The following is an 18,291-nucleotide window of genomic DNA, read 5'->3' on the forward strand; positions in this document are numbered from 1 at the left end:
CTGAGCAACATTCAGTGACAATTCGTTCAGCTTCCAAAATGACCAAGGTTCAGTGACAAGCCATTATGAACATTAGGAATCCCAAGGAGCCAGCAGGAGAGGTTCTCTATTACCTGCCCCCATTAACTTCTGTTCTGTAATAGCAAAATGGCTCTTTCCACCATTTCTGGAAAGAAGGCTCTGACCTAAAAACAGGCAGATAATTCAGAGGAATGTGGGAATGTGCAGGTGAGCAGAGGGGTTCAGGAGCAAAAGGTCCAGACAGCAGAACTCCTCTTGTTCCCAGCTTTTCATACCGATTCGGTGTAACAGATTTACCCAATCAGGAAAGAACAATGAGAGGCAGGGACCAATGCTGCAAAAGAAAGACTAAATGCAACTCATTTACCTTATACTTCCATCAACGTGGGAAATCATCTGCCATACTCTCCCTGCCTTCATTTTGCACAGGAGGGAAAACAATGTGAGCTACACCCTTGCTCAAGGGGTGTGACAGCAAGCTGTCACACCTTCCAGAGAAGTCCTTGTTCTCTCATTATTTATCCATATCTTTCCATTGCCATCACCCACACTCTTTGATGAAATCTTTCCACCCTGTACCTTCTCACTTCTTCACTCCCCAAAACAGCAATACTGACAATACTACCTTGAAATGGTAATAAATCAATCAATGCCAACAGCCAACACTAAATTTACTTCCTTTTTTGAAATGTTTCGCTCTCGCTATATCTTCTCTTGATTTTGATCAAAATCATTATCAAGACTAGTTTAAAATTTTCGATCAAAATTGGGATTTTTTCTTCTGAAAAAGCATTCATTTGATTACACTCAATTTTGAGTGACTTCATTCTCTTCAGTGATTGCTTCAGAGCTGTTTTTATCACACTGATGCTACCACCGTAACTGTTTTCTGAAAAGAAAGCAAGCTACGAGCAGATGTAGTTCCACGTTTCTGAGTGAGGACTCTGCATCTTGTGTTTACTCAGCAACGCAAACTCTGCCTACAGTCACACAAAAGCTTTCCTTGTGCTTTTCACCACAGCTGTTTCCCAGTCCACCATATTGATACACTCTACTAAAACTGATGTGCATAAAACGTAACAAGCAACTTTAAAACAGAAAATAATGACTTCACTAGTTCTCTGGTCATCTCCTAACAATCACTCAAGTCAAATGCTGAAGGAAATGCCTGAGATTTATTTTATTTTCAAATGAAATCAAAACATAGATGACTCATATTTGCTTATCACACTTGATAGTATCCTGAAGACTGATGTTATTTAGGTTTCCTAAAAGCAGTAAATGAAAAGCTGTCAGAAAACTCAGGTGTGTTATGTGTTTTGTGATAATTCACGTTGTACTTCCAATACAGACTGCTTCAGAGATGATGATTTCACAAAGGCTTCTGAGAGAAGCAGCGAGCTAGATAAGGATTTTTTCAGTGAGTTTACTACACAGTATTTTGTTACTCAATATCTTTCTCCTTTTCATAAGGTCCTCTGACAGAGAGCAGATTTCTTTCACAGTCTTCAACTCAAAGGATTCAGAAAGAAACTGAACGAGGGCAGCATTCATTCCAGATTGCTTTCTGGACAAAACATGACATCCCCAACACCCCCAGAGGAAACACACACCAGTGCTGAAATTCCTACGGAAACATGTGCTCCCTCTCCACTTGGAAAAATGTCACAAGACAAAAAGCCTCAAATGCTGTGTGATACCATGTGCCAAAACAGAGATATCAAAGCGTTTGACATCATTCAACCTGAAACATAAGAAATCATTATTTTTACATCCATGTATAGTAGCTCTATGTTGCAAATTTTCTTAAAAGGACACTTTCACATACAGCTCTTGAAAGTCCCCAGCTCCTGAAATACTCCAAACTCTGCCCTCTTTTCTTCTTCTTCTGTCAGTGCTACATCAATATGAATAAGACCCACTCCCAACAGAAGCTCTCCATACTTGCCATAGAAAACATTCCACTGTAAACTTTTTCTTAATATCTACAAGCAAAGTAATAGCAGAAAAAACTGTCTTATGAAATGTGTACACTCATGCCTTAAGTTAGCCTGGACAGTACTAACAATACAGAATTTATCACTTACATCCTTTTGGAGACTTGCAAATAAAAGCAGATGGTGAAATAGCCTGTTTTTCCCCACGTATCATCTCATACAGCAAAGGTCAAACAAGATGAAAAAGTTGCCTTCCAGAGCAAGCATCAGAAAATTTCAAAGCTCTAGAAACACAAAATGAATTTAAACATCTCCCTATAAAGAGGAGGCCTGAGTTTTAACACCTGATTTGACAATGTTTGGCTACTGAACTTTGAACAACACACTTAGCCTTTGTGTTTTATCATCTCTACAACAGGGAATACTGTCATCTCATGGGACTGTTTTGAGATTTTAATTATAACTTGCCCTCTACTTCTAAAGCTAGAAAGCACCATCTTAAGAATTAGTATCATCCACAATGTAGATCTGTATACTTACAGCTCTCAGGTGTCAATCCTAGTAAATAAAATCAGAATGTTATGTATATTAATGCTGGTATGCCACTGCATACAAACAAAAGATCACGCGTGTTATTTAAATAAAACTCCAGGCTCTGTATCAAAGAAAGCTGTTTGATTTTTCTTATAAAGTTTCATTTAAAAACTACAGTATGTCAAACAGAAACATTTCTGTATTAAACACTGGACATAACTGTAAGGGCCTTCTATAATCCTTGCCCCAAAAAACAGAGCTGATAAAGACCTATAAACACTTAGCCTCAAGGAAAAAGGGGCTAACAGCTCTAACATAACAGGGAAGTCAGTTCTGCAAGTGAGGCAGAGGTGCTAACAAGCTTTTCTTTGGTGGCTGCCACCCCTCTCCAACAAAGGGCTTGTGGTAACACATGGGAAACAGTCAGCTGCTCACAAAGGACCTCTAATAAACTTTTGGGACTATATTCGCACACTAAAATGATAGAGCACTAACCAACTCAGATCTCACAAAACAATAGTTTATTATGAGTTAATGTCCTTATGTTATCTGAGAAACTCATCTAGGTATTTCCTTTTCGCTTATGCCAGTATGGATGATCAGAGTATCGAGGCAACCCCTACTGCAGGAGACCCTGAGCCCTTGGAGGTGAGGCTGTGCTAGAACAACCACTCCACCATTCCATTCAGACACCCAGGGCTCCACCACACCTCTGCAGTGCACACAGCTTTCCTTCCTCATTTAACTCTCAATGCATCTTTTATTGTTTTCACACAGCTCAAAATGTGGTCCCAGCAAGAATGAATCCCTCGCACTGTTCATGTACTGTTCTCCTTATTTACACAGGTGAGTATGATATAGAATGGATTAGGAAATCAATATTAACTCCAATCACATCACAGCTAAACCTGAGCATACCATGTTCTATTTAATGCTTAAACTTAAATATTTAAGTTCTGATAGTCTCTCAAGTTTAAGAAAACCAAATCAGCATGTTAGACAAAACCAAAAAAAAGGCAACTCAAAAGACACCTGCAGATCTTTTGCTCATCTTTCAAGAGACAGTGAACTACTTTCCAGTTCAGCTTTTTGCCATGAGCACAGCCTGCCTTCAACAGGAAAATACAACTAAAAGTGATAGTTATTGTCAATAATTCATTTCTTTCCTTGTGCATTTATAGTTGAATCTGTTAGGAGTCTACAGCTAAATACTGCATCTTATCAACATGCAAATAACTTCTTTTCCAACTCATGTTTCAGTTACAAAAGAATGAAAGACTAGTTAATTTAATTGCTCTAAGAGATCAGTAAGAATCATCAACAATAAGCATTCTTACTGGTTTCACTCTGTTCTTACATGGGAATATAATTGGTATATGTTGAGACAAAGGCCTTTGATGAAAGGCAAGATGAACTATTTAGTAGAAGAATGAGGGAAGATCCTGTCTATGCAGCAGGCAGTGGAAGTAGGCAAGGAAAGGATAAATATGCACGTACCATATCGTCATCATAATAGGAAGGCCAGACAAATGACAGCAAGTCTTCTGTAACTTAAATTTACTTCCATCATATATAACATAGTGATGAAAAACCAAGACTACAGTCACACCGTTACACAAGGAGGCCCGTACAAAATAAATGCTAGGATGACCATGAAAAAGCAATGCTTAATAGCTGATGAAAAGGTTGGCCTAGCCCTAGAATGTAAGTGGGGATGTTATTATGGTCCTGAGAAGCATACAAATAGGTGACTAGACAACTAGGTGGGTAGGTTTAGACAGCAGTGGGATTAATGGATTACACTCTACTAGGATGCTGTCTACTAGGACGCAAGTACCGTGGGATCCTGGGATCTGTCCTATTTAACACCTTTGTCGATGACATAAAGATCACAGATAGCACTCTTGCGAAGTTCACAGATGACACCAAACTTGGAGAACCAGTCTGACAGAAAGATGAGGTGAGAGGAACCTCCCACAATTCAACAAGGTCAAGTGCCAAATCGTGCACATGGGAAGATCTGTAATTGCAGAGAACAACACAAGAGCTAGGGGGACTGGCCAGATGGGGAGCTGCTCCGCAGAAAAAATTTGGGGGTCCTTGCAGCAGAGAGCAAGCAGAGCACAATACAGCAGTGTGTCTTGTCCTAGCAGGAGAATCAATCAATAGCAGTAAATGCCATATTAACAGGAGCACAGCTAAGAAGGCAAGGGAGATGATTGTCCCATTTTGGTCAGCACTTGTTAGACCACAGTTTTGGAGACCCCAATACAAGAAATACTTCCACAAACTGGAGTAAGTTCAGCAGAGGTGTTCTGCCATGAGCTGATCAAGAATAGAAGCACTGGCCCTGGAGAGGGAAGCTTAGGAAAACTTGTTTGTGCTGGAGAAAGGATGGCTTTGGGGAAAAGCTGACAGCTGCTCTATTAGCACCTTTGACGGTGTTAGAGGAGATGGACCAGGCTCTTCACAATGCTGCAAGGTGGGAGCAGGAGAGACGATACATCTGAACTGTAGTAATGCAGCCTTCTTATTCCCATTGTGAGTTCTATTACAGAACCCTAAATAGGAAGGATAAAGCAGGAAAGGCCACAGGAGAGTAAGGAAGACAGGACAGAAATGAAGGGGCTGTGTAGTCTGAATAATGGAGTGGAGCAGAACTGAGACTCACAGTTCCTGCAACTGCCTGAGGCTGAGAGGCTTCCATGGACTCATGGCAATAAACTCACAGCTGCCTCAACACTAGCAGGATGGAGTGAAAAGAAAGCTCCCTTCAGCGGCAGAGAAGTGTACAAGGAACATTTATCTTGTTTAACATTTATGCGAGCTTTATATAATAGAAAAACAAGTATTTATATTTGAGGCTTCAAAAAATTTTATCTGCAAAGGTCAATAATTTGTAATCATGCATTGCTTATTTAAAAGCCAAAGAGACTATTGTGCTACTGCTGAAAGTCAGTTGCTGTTCTGTAACCTTTAGAATCATTTTCTCATCAACAGTAAGTAAATGCAGTCTTTCTCATCAAAAAAGTGTGATCAAATTTTTGTTATCCATTATAGAGAAAATCATGGAGAAATCTTTTTCCTCCTTTATTGTTGCAATACTTATGCAGACCATGGACAATGTCATTAGGAAATGTTTTAAGTAAAGGTTTTCTCCACTCTTCTTGGAGAAGAAAATGCAGCCTTTTTCAGCTATTCTAAAACTAAAACAAATGCCTAACACTTCCCTTTATTAATTATACAAGTCACAAAGTGCTAATTTACATGATAATATGAAATGAATGTTAAACAAAATTCAGTAACAGATTATACACCGCAAGTGTATATCAAGTAATTTTTAGCACACATTCATGTGCAAATTTGAAAAGCAACTACTTGAACTAGAACAATAACAAACACAAGAAAAAATGAATATGTAAACCTCGGACAAGAGCACTTGTGGTAACTGCAAAAAGGAAGGTCTACAAATCAACTTAACTGCAGAGTTAGCATTACAGAGAATACGAGGCTGAAACATGGCTTTCTCTCATCTAACTCAAGAGCTGCATGCTGCAGGCAAGTTATCTGTCTAGCACTCTCTAATGAATGCAAAATGCTAGACACCTCCAGAGGACAAGTTATACTATCCTAGGATATTTGTCTAATCCAGGACAGATGAATCATTCCTCAAAGTGTCAAATTCTCTTCCACAACTTTATGAACTGCCAAACCAATAGCTAAGATGCCTTGCTTTAGGCAGTCAAAGCTAGGTGCAAAATCCTACCCATAAAGCTAAACAGCATATAAAATACTACTACGTATACACTTCTGTGTATGTAAAAACTGTTGTTTGTGGTTTTTTTCCCCTACGCTGTAACTTAATTCTTTCTTTTTGCTTAACTCATTCCTCATCTAACCTATATTATGTGCATTTTCTTGCAACCATTTTCTCTACTTTCTTCATTCTCACTGCTCCAGTTTCTATACAGCGGTTGCTTTTTTTATTTTCTTTTGATGCTCTTTTTTTTTTTTTTAATTGTGGACATCTCAGTTTAGACTGTGCTGCTTTAACAGAAAGTTAAAGTATCTGGAAACATCCCCTGCATACTAAGTTTACTTAATGCCAGAAAGTCACTTCCTAACTTTCTTTATTGCAAAGGGTGTTGCAGAGGTGTGTGATTTTTTTTGTTTGTTTTTAATGCACATTAACTAGTATTGTTTGATCAAAAAACTGCACTTAATTCTCCTACACGTAATAAAAAATGAGATCAATAGCAGTACTGTCTTTCACCAGAAAGCCAACAAGCTACAAAATACAATCAGTGTAGCAATGGGTACTTGAGAACACTACTCATTACAAAACGCTTGGTACTGGATATCAGTTATAGCTCTTTCCTAAAGGCTCATTGTGAAAATGCGGATGGAGAGATACAAAGGTTCATGAGAGGGCATGAACATGGCTTTTATGCACTTATGACTGTACACCACTGGCATGATGAGTTATTCTTCAATTTTACCAAAAGTACCAAAGATGAAAAGAATTCCTTGCCCAATGAAACAAGTCCAGTGAAAACAAAAACAGCCAACAGAGTAAGGCCTTACAATTACTTCAAAATCACCACCTAAGTTAACTACTGAAATTTACTCATGTGGAACAGTTTATGATTATAAGTGACCAGAACATTGGCAGCTGCTGTTATTCAATGAATACCAGGAAAAAGTAATTATATGAGAGCACAGAGTTAGAATAAATATCTTCCCTGACAGGTGTGAAATAAGGAAGGAACAGATGCACGCCTGACGAAAAGTTTATTTATTTACTGAACTTATTGGCATCTGAAGAAGATGTGGGCTAACATTTTTATTTTTAAGGAGAAGAAAGGTAAATAATATAATCTTAATTATCTAAATGTCTTCATAACAAAAGTTGCAATTTTGCATTACAGCAAGCTATATGATTTCATCCTAAAATTTCTGTTAAGTAGTACAGGTGCGACAAGTGACCTTGTTCAGAATGACAGCAGCCTGCTGTGAACACCCACAGACTGGAAACTCTATTAGAAGTAAATAAGAGAACAGTACAGAGTTCTCAGGCTACCACCTAGCTTGTCACTCTACTGCAAGTCTTTCTTCCATTACACATGCACCAAACAGCTGGAATAACCTTCCTTTCCATGGGACTGAGATTCTCAAGGAAAGCATTTCAAAAACACCTTCTGGTTCCATGGCACAATTGTTGTACTGATGCCAAACAGTTTTAATAACCGAAAGCAAATTTGCCCACAGCTTGCACAGAGCTTCTTCCTCATAAGCAGGCAAGAAATACGTTCAATATATTTAGGCGCATAAGTAGAATCCAAAGGCAAAGGCCAACCTTCAGAAATGTGGTAGTTGTCTGCTATGCAAAATAAGCACCTTTTCTGTAAAACAAAAGAAAGACTTTTTGTGGATTTTTTTTCCTCTATATTTTTGAAAAGATAGCAGAAAGTACTGATTTAAATCAATCTTAAATCAGCAAGCAGATTCTGAATTTGCAGAAGAAATTTTAATTTATATTTTGGACTTAATTGACTTTACTGAACAAAAAGTACTATTTGAAGTAAAAGAACAGAACAAGATGGTTTTGCTTACTATGTCCTCCGAAACTTCAGATATTGAACTCCTCTCACTTTTATTCATAGAAGAAGAAGATACTCTTTCTCAATCAATTTCTCAGTAGCTGAGCTAATCGCTGAAATGGAATAGTTGAATGATCTGATCTACAGAAAGGACTCACCATGCCTCTGTGGAAAAGTCTGTCGTCAGAAATTGCATCAGCTTCTCAACAAAGATTGTGCCAGTTATTCAGTGGATTATTGCCACTATGAAGAAAGCCAATTGCATTTAAGGTTTCAGCAACAAATGTTACCTCCTAGAGATACAAACTGTACAGCAACTGTACAGATAACCATTAAATTTCCAACTTAATAAAGTAGGCTTATTTTTTAAAATACAGAGTGGAATTCAAATGGTAAAAAAATCATCCCTTAGGTTAAAAACAAATAAAATCCTTTCACCGCGGGAAGAGAAAAAGAGGTGGAATAAAACACAGTACATCACATATTGCCTTTTATGATATTAAAAACAAACAAAAAACTCACCCCCCAAAACAAACAAAAAAACCCACACCACCATATACCTAGGGGAATAAAGGCAGCAGAGGATGGACTGGCTTCAGATGCACATGTCACACACAGCTCAGAGGAGCAAACCTTCACTGAAAGCATTCCAAACAAAATGACAGCCAGGAATGTCAAGTCTATGTTAAATGGCAAAGTGGGATAGGAACTGACTCATACCTATGGAGAGAAAACAGAAAACAAAAGCAATCTACAAAACACACCCTGCAATAGTCTTTTGATAAAGCTCCTCACAGATAGGTCTTTGAAAAGCTGTTCTCCCTCTTAGTTCAGACTAACCACACAGACAAAAAATGCTACATATTACACCTGCTCCTAAATGCTCTTCACTAACAGTAAACTTTTCTACTTTCATAAGAACAGGCTCCTTCATAAAGCCTGTGGAAGCCACAAAAATGAGATATGATAGTTTTCCATACATTGAGGTTATTACAAGTCTGTTTCGCTAAAGCAAACAAATTCACGAAAGCATTTGCTCACGCTGCCATTAATGAAACAGGTCCCACAAATAAAGTTGCATGACATACAGCAAACCAAATTCTCTCCTTCTGAAATGATTGATTGAAGAAAACACATTTAGAGACCTATTCTAAAATCTCCGAAAGGAATAAAATACTTCCAGTTTTTGCTGTTAATGAAATTTATCAACATATATTTATTCCATTAAAAACGTTACTAAAAATATGTCTCAGAAAGGATGATCCTGCTCCAGTAAGAGCTGAAAACAAAACAGTCATCAACCTGAGTCGAAGTAATTCTGCTAAGAATAAAGATTTATTGAGAAAGACTTTTTTGTACTCTTTTCCAATAGCCTACAAATAAATTGTGAAAATATACTTGGGCAAGCATGAACAATACTCTAATAAATATTCAATAAGTATTTGTGCTGCAATTGATGCAATAGAATCAGAGTTAAGAAGAAATGAAAGTATACACCTGCATATACCTGTCATACACTTTGAAAGCTGTTGTCTTTTAAATCCTAACTTGACAGTACAGGCGTTTAATGTGTACACCACTATACTTAAAGAATCAAAAAGATCAACACTTATCAGCATGCTAACAAGAAAGGTAGGGGTTTTTAAATGCAAGAAAGATGTATTAACTCCATCCATGAGAAAATAAGAGTCAGAAGAAGGAAATTTTGCACAAAAGTTAAAATATAATTTAAGGAAACAAACACACATAATGTTCAACTTGATCTGGTTTTCAATACATATCTCCTTGACCTAAAAAGCGGTATGAAGGCTGAAAAACAAAAATATATGTTTACAAGTATGTTTACAGATTTTTCTCTCCAAAAAGTTACTGATATTTTAATTCCTTGAGCATATACTTGAGTTACATAGCACAAAGCAATACTTAAATAATGCAGAACAGCTACTATTCATACTTACAAGGCATATTTTCTTCCATGAATTGCCTTTGCTAAGTTCCCAAACCAAAATAGAAAATTATACTTTAGTAACACTGGCAAACTTTCATGTCCTCTCCCTTTCAAAAGCTTAAGCTCTGTGGAGGAAAAAAAAAAAGAAACAAACAAACAAAAACCACACATCACCTAATCTTCAGTTTTATATAAAAACAAAGAACGTTGCAGGTCACCGATAAAAATCCTTGAAAGCCTGAACTACATTTCACTTGAACAGTGAAAAATCAAAACAAGCTACTCCTTACAGACAGCTTCATAGAGTACAAGAGTAAATGTCACGTAGCAGCTAAGACATCAAAACATCTTGCTGTGCTAAAACGTGCCCTTCCTTTCCATACCTGCTTTTTCTTCTTTACATAGCTTTACACCATGCTTATAAAGACAGAAAAATGAGGTAAGTGGTTGGAGTACATACATTTGTATCTAACTTTGTTTAAAGCTAACAATGGTAACAGCAGCTATTTAAATATCGTTCCTTCAGTGCACATTAGCAGTCAATCCCTTCCCAAGACTTACTATTTATTGGGGAACTTGTAACCCCGTTTTGCAGACCTGGGGGCTTACATAGCTATCTCTAAAATTATCTACTATTACTGTTCCCTGATCAAAGCAAAACAGACTCAAGTCTACACCTGTCTCCCTGTGAAGGAACCCTCTCACCTAACTGCAATGCAGTTTTACGTTAAAACCAAGAAGTGTAACGCGTCTTAGCCATGTAGAAATCACAGCATTATTGACCTCTTTGTGCCAAGGCATTTCAGGTATCTGCCAAAGCAATCTTCCTGCATCTAGGGAAAGTTAGCTTCCCAAATAATATTTCATGCATTTCCCTCCAGGCTACATGCTTCTATCCTGACTTCCAGTTTTCTAGCCAAACCAAAGACATCCACAGACGAGCATTGTTTGGTCCAATTGTTTTTCACTTTCATACTCTAATAGAACAGGAAGGGAAATATTAGTAAGAAATGAAAGCAGCATTGTCACCTTAAAATAGGACAAAAAAATGCACCACACTAAGACATCAGAACACCATGTTTCTAATAGCCAAACTAATTAACCTTGTGCCTTAACAGTTGAAGTCTTCAATATCCAACCAAATTGCTATTTCAGTAGGTAAAAGAGTAAATCTCTTACATTTAGACACAGCATAAAACAAATGTTTTCATTACTTTTTAATGAAATGGAAAGAGACTTGGGCAAAACATCAGAAACAAGACCATCTCCAATCCAAAAGGAAGTATGTTAAAAACAAAGCCAAGAGACTTCATCTTACTGTGCTCTCCCTAGTTTCACCCAACTATTTGTTTTATTTTACAATTTCATTTTCCTATTTTCTAAAACATATTTCTCTCTCCTAGGACCAAGTAACCTTAAATTGATCTCTACCACAAGTGAAACAGGACATCCCTGATTGACTACTCAAGAGAAGAATGGAAACTAATTCACAGAGCTCTCTCTAATGGAGAAGCTGGCAGCCCATGGCATGAACAGGTGTATTCTCCACTGAGTAAGTAGTTGGCCGCATGACCAGGCCCAGACAGCGGTGGTGAATGGAGTTAAATTCAGCTGGTGGCTGGTCACAAGTGGTGTTCCCCAAGGGTCAGTAGTGGGACCAGCCCTGTTTAGTATCTTTAATGATGTTCTGGACTTGCAGATTGAATGCACCCTCAGTAAGTTTGCAGATGACACCAAGTTGGGATTAAGTGTCCGTCTGCCTGAGGGTAGGAAGGCCCTTCAGAGGGATCTGGACAGGCTGGATCAATCGACTGAGGTCAACTGCATGAGCTTCAGTAAGACCAAGTGCCAGGTCCTGCATTTTAGTCACAACCACCCCAGGCAACACTACAGGCTTGGGGGGTTGGAGTGGCTGGCAAGGTGCGCAAAAGAAAAGGATCAGGAGTGTTAGGTGACAGGCAGTTGAACATGCCAGCAGGGCGCCCAGGTGGTCAAGAAGGCCAGCGGTACCCTGGTTTGTATCAGAAATAATAGATTCTGCAGGAGCAGGGAGGTGACCATCCCTCTGTACTTGGCACTGGTGAGGCTGCACCTTGAATACTGTGTTCAGTTTTGGGCCCCTCACAACAAGAAAGACACTGAGGCCCTGGAATCTGTCCAGAGAACCTGGAATTTATAAAACATATTGTAGCTATCTTCATATTTCTAATTTAAAAACAGATACACTGTTAAGAGTTTTAAATATATGTTACATATCCATATATATTTGCAGGCAATACTTTCGTTATATTATGTTTTCCCTTCTTTAAGCGCTTGTAATCCAGTAGGACAACATACTACTTGTCTAACTCCAGGGTTGGGTGTATAGAAAAGCAAACATTTTTATGAGATCCTTTTTACTATGTGTAGCACATGTTTCATTGTTAAAGAATGTTTCCATGAGGCAGTGACATAAACAACAAAAAAGGAACTCATCAGATGCTCCAGAGAGTTGCTGATGGTTTACTACAGAAGTGAATGCCAGTACAACAAACACATCAAAATAAGTAAATATGAAGAATGTAAGACTTCCATCTCCCCGACTAGTCTTCACTGTGCACACAATATTAACCCGAAGCACATTTGTACGGTTAGAGATTTTGTTACCCTTAAGCCATAAGCAAAGAAAGCATAAGAAAGTATCTTTAGACAAAGTCTAAAAACCACAGTACACTCTAGCTATGTAGGAGGCATCCTCCCAGCCACCCTCATATAGTTCCATTAGCAGAGTACACAGAGCTGCATGATACATATTGAAAGAATAGTTAGCAGTTAACTGAGAATATATTTGAATTTGTATCTTTAAATATATATAGAAAAAGATTTTTCAGCTTTATTTCCACAACCAGCCTCATTTTCCCTGTCATCACCAATTAAATGCCTTTTTACCCCCTGAAATGAAAACAGATCTATGTAGAAGCTATTGAGGCAAAGCTGTGGAAAATATTCCTGTGTTACTGAGCTAAACAGCCTCCCCAGCTTCACTCTGCAAGTTTGCCTCTGGGTACATCACGTGGCTGGATGTGTCTGTTTATGAATCCTGTTTTCGAAGCATATTCTCTTTAGAGAGAATACCCTACCTTTTCATTGTATTTTGACTCCCTTTGAGCCACAGATACAGAATTTGCGCACATCTTTCTTTGAATATAAGGCCTCTATGATAAATACCTTGAAATTATGTTCAAATGAGTAGCCTTTCTGCAATCATAGCACATAGCTAGCTCCTTTTTGCAATTTAGGAGCTGAACGATTCCCAGTCATTTTGCTACCAAAACACAGAATATTGGATCTGTTAAACAGTGGGTTAATCCGCTGTCACTACAAACCGGTCATCTGAACTTCCAAAAGGCAACTGTGTTTTTCTATTTATGCTTCACAAGTTGTACTACATATATAACAAGCAAACCAATATAGACAAACTAAGCAGAGGCACAACAGCCTAGTTAATTTTCAACAATCAGTGAAAGATTTGTTAAGTATCTACTTAAGGACTTTTAGAACAGCCAGGTCTGGTTTCTGTTAATGGAATGATAAAATCTTACACTTGCACTGAGAGAGGTTTTTGTTTATTTATTCAGTCCCTCACTAATATAGTTATTTGACAGATGCCATCTTCCCTTGCCACTATAGTACAGTTCTGGCACTGTCTCATCTCTTCCCTGCCCTCCCTCACATGCACCTTTTCTTTGCCCTTTTTGCTGCTCTTGACTCCTAGGTTGCTGATTCCAAGTGACCCCTCAGCATTAGCATGCCCCTTCAAGAAGGAGCCTAGCCAAGTTGGATGATTGAGAGAAAGGTACAGATTGGCCAGGAGATTTTGGAACTCAGTTTATTCACTTCTTAGTCCTTCTGCCACAGATGTACCTAGAAGTGCAAAGGCAGCTCTACTTTGCTTTAAAAGAAGCTATCAGTTGTATTCCTGCCAGCAAAGGTGAAAGATTTTCATAGGTAGTCACACAACTGTAGGGGCATGAAAGGGAAAGAAAAAAAGTCTCCTTTCCAAAAGAAAATGATTTTCCTCTATCACAATACTAATGTCATTTACCTCAGGATAAAGAATTAAGTAATTAAGTACAAAATAAGCATTATAGTGTAAAACTAAGTATTGCTCTTTTCAGTCATAGAGAGCTGCTTCTTGCCCCTGGTGACTATAGCCTCTGCACTGTAAGCTAGTTGCTAGCCTGGGCCTGAGTGTGATGCTGCCCTTCCTGGAGCTGTAACAGCAAAAGCAGCACAGAATCACACAGGAATTTCACTCTATCGTATCACCAATACCATGATATACAACTACAAAATCTAGAGACTCACCAGTCTCATAAATATCATCTTATCTCTCATCATTTTATTTACATAATTCTTTAATAAAATTAATGTAAAATGCTTTCAAGTGGAAGTCAATACTTTTGGTCATCTAAATATTGACAAAGTCAGGCATGAACAGTTTCAGTCCCTCCTACATTTTAATACAATATCCACATATAATATAACACAATCAAGATAAAGTCCATCTGGTCTAAAATTGCCCTAAAACAGCTTGGTACTTATACAATTATTATAAGCCATTCACAGCCCCGCTCATCATTAAGTCTGACATATCACGGCTCTGATTCTACAGCAAATCAGATGCAAACTGCATCTGTTCCCTCATCTTGCTCAGAAGGGTATTTTATTCTGCAGTCTGTAAGTGCCCTAGAATTGATATGTATATATTAGTGGAGCAGTATATAAAGTCACCTCAAAGGCAATTGGTTTAAAATTGTAAACCCCTACAGATGGGATGTAGGGTGACAAGTTAATTTAAAATTAGATTCCTAGATATAGTGCACATCTGATAATTGAAAGAAGTGGGAGGAGGGAGAAGGTTACTGCTCTATATCTGAAAAGGTGAATCCCTCCTTCATTAGAAGAGAAGAGGAAGGAAATCCAGAAGCATACTGCATGAGAGATCTAGCTGCCACCAATTGCAAGGATTTCTGAACAGCAGCAGGGGTCAAGGTGGAAGTATTGGTGCCTGTGCTTTTTTATTACAGGTAAGACCCATCCAAGTTGAGGAAAGCTGCTGGGCTGGAAGATAAGTGAAAGACCACTGAATACAAAGTCTCAAACAGCCCAGCACACGCTCTTCCACTGCCTTCTCTCATCAAGGAAGAGCAGCAGAAATCCACAGAGGTACTGCTGCCTTCACCCCTCTCACTGCTCAGATCTGCTGGCAAGCTACTCTGTGAGAACCGTCCCTTCATGCCTTCCCACAGCACAGCAGCACTGCATCTGATCCAGTGCTCCTCACCAGTCTCAGCTTTGATGCACATGAGCCATCCGTCATGCACATTGCTGAATTTCAGAGACAATGCAAAACCTCATCCTCTTCCCACAAGCAGCATCTACTACAAAAACTGAAAAGGAAAAGACAATTATGCATGCTGAAGAATGATTGTTCTGCACAGTATTTCCCTGACACGCCCAAGGAGTTCTGGCACTCTCGATTCTGTAAGGCCAGAGGGTTTGGTGGTGTAACACAGCATTCCTAAAAACTATTTCTACCAATAGCACTTTCCATTTGTGGAATGGCAGTACTGCGTGTGACAAAATACAACACTAAAGGGAGGTAAGAAATATTTAGATTTGTCCACCACACAGTGCCCTCACAGGAGGAACAGACAGAGACAACGAGCTAAGAATACAGTTACTCTAGCTTTCTATTTCACTAACTGTTCAAGTAGATAACATTCAATTATTCATACAGTTACATGCTCCTATAGTGCCAGAAGCACTGGAGAAGCTTTGAAGATAATAGCTGCCATAGTGTACTTAGAAGTACTTGTCCCTAAAAATTACTTAGGCAAATACTTGCATATGAAATACACAGAAACATACAAAGCAATGTGAGCATTAGGCACACCAGGAAATAAGTCAAACTCTGTAGGTTTAAGTACCATACACAAGTGTACTCCCAGTCCTAGCTCCCGAGGCTCCAGGATTCCCCTTGTTATTTAAAAGAAACCCAAGTACATTTTCACAACTGTCATTAGAACTAAAATTCCCGGTAAGCATATACCACAATAAAATCTGCATACAGCTGACAAAAAAGTAAGTATGCAAGCTGAGCAGTAGAACTCCAGAAATGCTGCATGACCAAAAGAAACCACAGACCACCGTTTAATCCCTTTTTTAAAAAATACATAAAATAGTAATAGTAATAATAAAGTTCTGTGCATTAAGCTTACAAAACAACAAGATATGAATCAACACAGCTGAAATCAAATTAAAATTAAATCACAATATTTCCCTCTTTCCACTTTTGTAAAAGACGACTCAACCTAAAATCACAAGGATGTAAAAATGCTCCAGTTTGGCAAAATATAAAAAAAAAGCAGCACGGCATTAAAGACCTATTATTAGCTTTGTCACTGTTCTATTTGTCTTCAATGTCTTTCCTAATAAAAACTAGAAGAATTAAGGGCAATATAATTGTTTCTAAATCTCTATGTAAACAAAAAAGGACCGTCTCCATTTATTGCTTAATACAGAATTAAACACTATATCAATAATAATGACTGAAATTGTTTAGGGAGCTGGCTGCATTTATATTGATCTTACCTTCCAGTGATCAAGATTTTTCCGTACATCAAACAGGAAATAGCTTACAGGAAAAAAAAATACCTGATTTTTATACTGTCGGACAAACTCTTCTTTCTATACTCAGTTTGTACAATAAACCTTATGGCTTTTGTCTTCCCCTGCATTATGAGGGGGTGCTTTAAGCAATGACAAATTAAGCTTTTAAAACTATCTTGAAACTACTGAAACATTATGGATACAAATACAATCACTTAAACTCCATCCAGGCTAACAACTGACTAACTACAGCTCCTTCTGCTAGCAAAGCTAACAGTACACTCTTCCTGCACGTTAGTCCACAATTGTTCATAATAACTTCTCAGATTTTCTCTTTGATTGCTAAATACTCTCCAGCCCCACAGCATCTGAGAATTCTCTGTGGAAAAAAAAAAAACAGTTAAAAAAAAGCACTGTCAACAACATATCCTACTCTGCACTGCTGCTATGGAAGAAAGAGAGAAAACTGAAAAAAAAATCTACTGATGTTCTCCATCTGGTATTCATATGGTTTTACCTGCAAGACAAAACAGACTTCAAACTACTCAACCAGAGATTTAAAGGCCCTCAACTTTAAGTTTGATATGTTAACATCAACATATGAAAATAAAAAGCAAGAGTTGTATGATAACATCATTTTCTCGTTACACCATTTAGATGGCAATGTCTAACAAACCCTGTTTCACTGGTGTTTTTGTGGTGCTGTGCTTTTGTACATAGGATTTTTGTTTAATTCTTCAGAAGCAAAACCAGAATCAAACAACAATTTGGACTTCTGAAGGAATTCTATGTTTCGCAGCCCTTCACTTTAGCTGTAAAGAGTGACTGCTGTGGTCTAACACATCCAACCCATCAACTCTTACAAATGTTTACCTGTGTGCTACTCTAATACGCTACTCAGCAATTCCACAACAAAGCCTTAATGCACCAAACCCCTGGGAGCTGTTTCTAACATTTTGCTGCAATCTGCAGACTCATACACTTGAGATACACAATGGGAAAACACTGTACTGAGAAGGGGCTGTACAACCTTTTATGTAGCAACAGTGTATTGCACAAGGGCAGTAAAAACAAGAGAAAAATCTATTAGTGATAAAAAGCACATTATCCATGAAGAGGTCAGCGACTCGTTCCATTAGCACTACCCTAATGGTAACCTAGTATCAGCTTTTAATTACATTTAATTTCTGCAGCCAGTGCACTTAAGACAGACACAGCTGTTGAAATCCTGACATCCTAAACAAAAGCAGTGTTCCCATTTGTGTTAAGAAGACTGACATTTTCATCTCTTGCTTCAGTAACAAATCAATATGGTATTCACTTCTTTACTCTGAATATGGTTTTAGTAATAGCAAAATAAAGGAAGCACAAATGGCCACGTTTGCTTAGCCTAGCAACACACAAACCTCTAATTTGTTCAACTTTTGCATTAGCAAAAGCAACTTCTTCGTCCTTCTGCACAAGTACTTAAATAAAAAATAAAAATGAAAAAAATCTCAATTTCCAAAACCCCCAGCCTCAACAAAAGGCCTGAAATAGTTTCCTCCTTGATTTTTGGCATTTTCTGTAAAGTTACAAATTTTATAAAAAGTTTTTG

General features: G+C 38.1%; 1 protein-coding gene across 6 annotated transcripts in view; it reads right to left on the bottom strand.

Moving 5' to 3' along the window:
• PLCB4 (phospholipase C beta 4) overlaps positions 1 to 18,291 on the bottom strand; it is a 241,450-nt gene that overhangs the window by 152,589 nt on the left and 70,570 nt on the right. The window contains exons 1-2 of one of the 6 annotated variants that reach the window (XM_021390075.1): positions 10,051 to 10,158; positions 8,653 to 8,812 (exon numbers count right to left, since the gene is read on the bottom strand). The exons of the other annotated variants lie outside the window; for them this stretch is intronic. The gene's annotated coding sequence lies outside the window, so the exon portion shown is untranslated. Of the gene's footprint in view, positions 1 to 8,652; positions 8,813 to 10,050; positions 10,159 to 18,291 lie in introns of those variants that run through there. 6 annotated transcript variants of the gene reach the window in all.

The sequence above is a fragment of the Numida meleagris genome, chromosome 3 (genome assembly GCF_002078875.1).
Source record: "Numida meleagris isolate 19003 breed g44 Domestic line chromosome 3, NumMel1.0, whole genome shotgun sequence".
In the NCBI taxonomy this organism is placed as follows: Eukaryota; Metazoa; Chordata; class Aves; order Galliformes; family Numididae; genus Numida; species Numida meleagris.